Source organism: Rhopalosiphum maidis, chromosome 3, assembly GCF_003676215.2.
Source record: "Rhopalosiphum maidis isolate BTI-1 chromosome 3, ASM367621v3, whole genome shotgun sequence".
Classification (NCBI taxonomy): domain Eukaryota; kingdom Metazoa; phylum Arthropoda; class Insecta; order Hemiptera; family Aphididae; genus Rhopalosiphum; species Rhopalosiphum maidis.
In genome coordinates this window covers 37,812,433-37,818,577 of record NC_040879.1, presented here as the reverse complement: position 1 = coordinate 37,818,577, position 6,145 = coordinate 37,812,433, and positions in this window count along the sequence as shown.

Here is a 6,145-nt window from a genome sequence, read left to right as displayed (position 1 = left end):
AATGCACGCTATTCAATTATTAATAACACAATGAAAGTTATTGCTGTACACGCGACATTACAATAGGTTAAGGAAACAACGTTAATTAGGTATAGTACCAATATGTGAACATTTAAGTGTATGTGTACCTATTGTGTATAAGAGTTATAAAAATAAAATTAAAATTTCGTATATAGAAAAACTTGTATACCCAGCAATCATCGAAACACATATGAGACATATATTATACTTCGTCGTAATATGTTTTTGATGTATATTTGATGTCTAAATGTATTTTACACAGATGTCTTGAATAGGTTAGAACGCTTTTTTGGGTCTACAAATAATCAATATTGAACGTCAAAGAGTTGACAACTACTAACACCATATACTACTGAAAAGACAAAGAAGAGATACATGTTATAAAATATAATAAAATTCTAATAAATTGCATCGCAATACTACGTTTCTAATTTATATTTGAAGTGTAATGTTTTTTTTTTTAAATTAATTGTGAAGTCTATAATATTTTAAGCATTTTAATACTTATTCGAAAAAACAGTAAAAGATCGCTAAAAATTAAAATGGTTAAATGTTCTTAATATTTATTTTATTAATAAAGTATTTAACTTAATTTTGTTTTATATAAAACCAATAATAGTATGGAACGTTATAGCAACAAAAAAAGATGTAATATTACGAGCTCAACAACATGTAACATCATGAAACGTGATGGATGAACTACTATGTTATCCATTTAATTCCGGACATAAAATACAATTTGTACGTTTGTAACGGGAAATAAGTTATAACCGTTCAGAGTTTGTCGACATTAGGACGCCTTGATCAAAAAAGGGAAAATCCCGTTTTAAACAGAACATATGGTGAAACTAAGGTAGAGTAGACTGTGTCAACTATAAATCTGAAATTTAAAATATTTACTATCTTCTTATTATTTAACTACGACTGCACCAACAGTGCACATCATTTGCGGAATTGGTATATGATGGTTATAAATATTTTAAAATTGTTACATTTTACATAGACATCGTATAGTGGCATTAGAGTCGTTGAAGAGTCACTTATAAATAGTAGTAGAGAAGAGTTAATCGATTTTATATATTGTTATCTGGACGTCTGTTTAAATGCAATAAATGTGTTTTTTTAGGCATTTCATGACCAAAATTATTAGGATAACATACTAGATTTCTATAAAAGGACAAAACACAATCATTACTTTTGTTCTGTTTGCCATCTATAATTTCTGCGATGTGAAACTTGTATGCCTAAACATATATCGTATTCAAATTAATTCTTATTCTCCCCATAGTTAATTGTTGATTTTTTTAAATTAGTGCGAATGCGGCACTGTCTATTGACTTCATAATGTTCAATTGATAATTATGAAAGAAAATAATCATTTTTTTTCTTTTACTATTATCAAAAAAAAATTGAATCGATTACATCTGAGTGGTTGTAGGGAAGATTTGATCGATTTTTTAATTTTTCTATCCAGAAGTCTGGTTAAATGTAATAAGAGTGTGTTTTTAGGCATTTTATGAGCGCCATTAAAAGGACACCGTACTAGTTTTCTATAAAAGAACAAAACACAATTTGAACTTGTTTTCTGTGTTTCGTCTACAGTTTCTGCGATATGAAGCTTGTTGGCCTATACACATATCATATTAAAATTGAATCCTATTCACACAATCGTTATTTGTCGGTTGTTTAGAATTAGTGCGAAAGCGGCACTGTCTATTGAGTTCATAAGGTTCAATTGATAATTATGAAAGAAAATAATGATTTTTTTTCTTTTACTATTATCAAAAAAAAATTGAATCGATTACATCTGAGTGATTGTAGGGAAAATTTGATTGATTTTTTAATTTTTCTATCCAGATGTCTGGTTAAATGTAATAAGAGTGTTTTTTTAGGCATTTTATGATCGCCATTAAAAGGACACCGTACTAGTTTTCTATAAAAGAACAAAACACAATTTGAACTTGTTTTCTGTGTTTCGTCTACAGTTTCTGCGATGTGAAGCTTGTTGGTCTAAACACATATCATATTAAAATTAAATCCTATTAACACAACCGTTATTTGTCGGTTGTTTAGAATTAGTGCGAAAGCGGCACTGTCTATTGAGTTCATAAGGTTCAATTGATCATTATGAAAGAAAATAATGATTTTTTTTCTATTACTATTATCAAAAAAAAATTGAATCGATAACATCTGAGTGGTTGTAGGGAAGATTTGATTGATTTTTTAATTTTTCTATCCAGAAGTCTGGTTAAATGTAATAAGAGTGTTTTTTTGGGCATTTTATGATCGCCGTTAAAAGGACACCGTACTAGTTTTCTATAAAAGAACAAAACACACTTTGAACTTGTTTTCTGTGTTTCGTGTACAGCTTCTGCGATGTGAAGCTTGTTGGCCTAAACACATATCATATTAAAATTAAATCCTATTAACACAAACGTTATTTGTAGGTTGTTTAGAATTAGTGCGAAACCGGCACTGTCTATTGAGTTCATAAGGTTCAATTGATCATTATGAAAGAAAATAATGATTTTTTTTCTATTACTATTATCAAAAAAAAATTGTATCGATTACATCTGAGTGGTTGTAGGGAAGATTTGATTGATTTTTTAATTTTTCTATCCAGAAGTCTGGTTAAATGTAATAAGAGTGTTTTTTTGGGCATTTTATGATCGCCGTTAAAAGGACACCGTACTAGTTTTCTATAAAAGAACAAAACACAATTTGAACTTGTATTCTGTGTTTCGTCTACAGCTTCTGCGATGTGAAGCTTGTTGGCCTAAACTCATATCATATTAAAATTAAATCCTATTAACACAAACGTTATTTGTCGGTTGTTTAGAATTAGTGCGAAAGCGGCACTGTCTATTGAGTTCATAAGGTTCAATTGATCATTATGAAAGAAAATAATGATTTTTTTTCTATTACTATTATCAAAAAAAAATTGAATCGATTACATCTGAGTGGTTGTAGGGAAGATTTGATTGATTTTTTAATTTTTCTATCCAGAAGTCTGGTTAAATGTAATAAGAGTGTTATTTTGGGCATTTTATGATCGCCGTTAAAAGGACACCGTACTAATTTTCTATAAAAGAACAAAACACAATTTGAACTTGTTTTCTGTGTTTCGTCTACAGTTTCTGCGATGTGAAGCTTGTTGGCCTAAACACATATCATATTAAAATTAAATCCTATTCACACAACCGTTATTTGTCGGTTGTTTAGAATTAGTGCGAAAGCGGCACTGTCTATTGAGTTCATAAGGTTCAATTGATAATTATGAAAGAAAATAATGATTTTTTTTCTTTTACTATTATCAAAAAAAAATTGAATCGATTACATCTGAGTGGTTGTAGGGAAGATTTGATTGATTTTTTAATTATTCTATCCAGAAGTCTGGTTAAATGTAATAAGAGTGTTTTTTGGGCATTTTATGATCGCCGTTAAAAGGACACCGTACTAGTTTTCTATAAAAGAACAAAACACAATTTGAACATGTTTTCTGTGTTTCGTCTACAGCTTCTGCGATGTGAAGCTTGTTAGCCTAAACACATATCATATTAAAATTAAATCCTATTCACACAACCGTTATTTGTCGGTTGTTTAGAATTAGTGCGAAAGCGGCACTGTCTGTTGAGTTCATAAGGTTCAATTGATAATTATAAAAGAAAATAATGATTTTTTTCTTTTACTATTATCACAAAAAAATTGAATCGATTACATCTGAGTGGTTGTAGGGAAGATTTAATTGATTTTTTAATTTTTTTTTTTATCCAGAATTCTGGTTAAATGTAATAAGAGTGTTTTTTTGGGCATTTTATGATCGCCGTTAAAAGGACACCGTACTAGTTTTCTATAAAAGAACAAAACACAATTTGAACTTGTTTTCTGTGTTTCGTCTACAGCTTCTGCGATGTGAAGCTTGTTAGCCTAAACACATATCATATTAAAATTAAATCCTATTCACACAACCGTTATTTGTCGGTTGTTTAGAATTAGTGCGAAAGCGGCACTGTCTGTTGAGTTCATAAGGTTCAATTGATAATTATAAAAGAAAATAATGATTTTTTTCTTTTACTATTATCACAAAAAAATTGAATCGATTACATCTGAGTGGTTGTAGGGAAGATTTAATTGATTTTTTAATTTTTTTTTTATCCAGAATTCTGGTTAAATGTAATAAGAGTGTTTTTTTGGGCATTTTATGATCGCCGTTAAAAGGACACCGTACTAGTTTTCTATAAAAGAACAAAACACAATTTGAACTTGTTTTCTGTGTTTCGTCTACAGCTTCTGCGATGTGAAGCTTGTTAGCCTAAACACATATCATATTAAAATTAAATCCTATTCACACAACCGTTATTTGTCGGTTGTTTAGAATAAGTGCGAAAGCGGCACTGTCTATTGAGTTCATAAGGTTCAATTGATAATTATAAAAGAAAATAATGATTTTTTTTCTTTTACTATTATCACAAAAAAATTGAATCGATTACATCTGAGTGGTTGTAGGGAAGATTTAATTGATTTTTTAATTTTTTTTTTTATCCAGAATTCTGGTTAAATGTAATAAGAGTGTTTTTTTGGGCATTTTATGATCGCCGTTAAAAGGACACCGTACTAGTTTTCTATAAAAGAACAAAACACAATTTGAACTTGTATTCTGTGTTTCGTCTACAGCTTCTGCGATGTGAAGCTTGTTGGCCTAAACTCATATCATATTAAAATTAAATCCTATTAACACAAACGTTATTTGTCGGTTGTTTAGAATTAGTGCGAAAGCGGCACTGTCTATTGAGTTCATAAGGTTCAATTGATCATTATGAAAGAAAATAATGATTTTTTTTCTATTACTATTATCAAAAAAAAATTGAATCGATTACATCTGAGTGGTTGTAGGGAAGATTTGATTGATTTTTTAATTTTTCTATTCAGAAGTCTGGTTAAATGTAATATGAGTGTTTTTTTGGGCATTTTATGATCGCCGTTAAAAGGACACCGTACTAGTTTTCTATAAAAGAACAAAACACAATTTGAACTTGTATTCTGTGTTTCGTCTACAGCTTCTGCGATGTGAAGCTTGTTGGCCTAAACACATATCATATTAAAATTAAATCCTATTAACACAACCGTTATTTGTCGGTTGTTTAGAATTAGTGCGAAAGCGGCACTGTCTATTGAGTTCATAAGGTTCAATTGATCATTATGAAAGAAAATAATGATTTTTTTTCTATTACTATTATCAAAAAAAAATTGAATCGATTACATCTGAGTGGTTGTAGGGAAGATTTGATTGATTTTTTAATTTTTCTATCCAGAAGTCTGGTTAAATGTAATAAGAGTGTTTTTTTGGGCATTTTATGATCGCCGTTAAAAGGACACCGTACTAGTTTTCTATAAAAGAACAAAACACAATTTGAACTTGTTTTCTGTGTTTCGTCTACAGTTTCTGTGATGTGAAGCTTGTTGGCCTAAACACATATCATATTAAAATTAAATCCTATTCACACAACCGTTATTTGTCGGTTGTTTAGAATTAGTGCGAAAGCGGCACTGTCTGTTGAGTTCATAAGGTTCAATTGATAATTATAAAAGAAAATAATGATTTTTTTTCTTTTACTATTATCACAAAAAAATTGAATCGATTACATCTGAGTGGTTGTAGGGAAGATTTAATTGATTTTTTAATTTTTTTTTTATCCAGAATTCTGGTTAAATGTAATAAGAGTGTTTTTTTGGGCATTTTATGATCGCCGTTAAAAGGACACCGTACTAGTTTTCTATAAAAGAACAAAACACAATTTGAACATGTTTTCTGTGTTTCGTCTACAGCTTCTGCGATGTGAAGCTTGTTAGCCTAAACACATATCATATTAAAATTAAATCCTATTCACACAACCGTTATTTGTCGGTTGTTTAGAATAAGTGCGAAAGCGGCACTGTCTATTGAGTTCATAAGGTTCAATTGATAATTATAAAAGAAAATAATGATTTTTTTTCTTTTACTATTATCACAAAAAAATTGAATCGATTACATCTGAGTGGTTGTAGGGAAGATTTAATTGATTTTTTAATTTTTTTTTATCCAGAAGTCTGGTTAAATGTAATAAGAGTGTTTTTTTGGGCATTT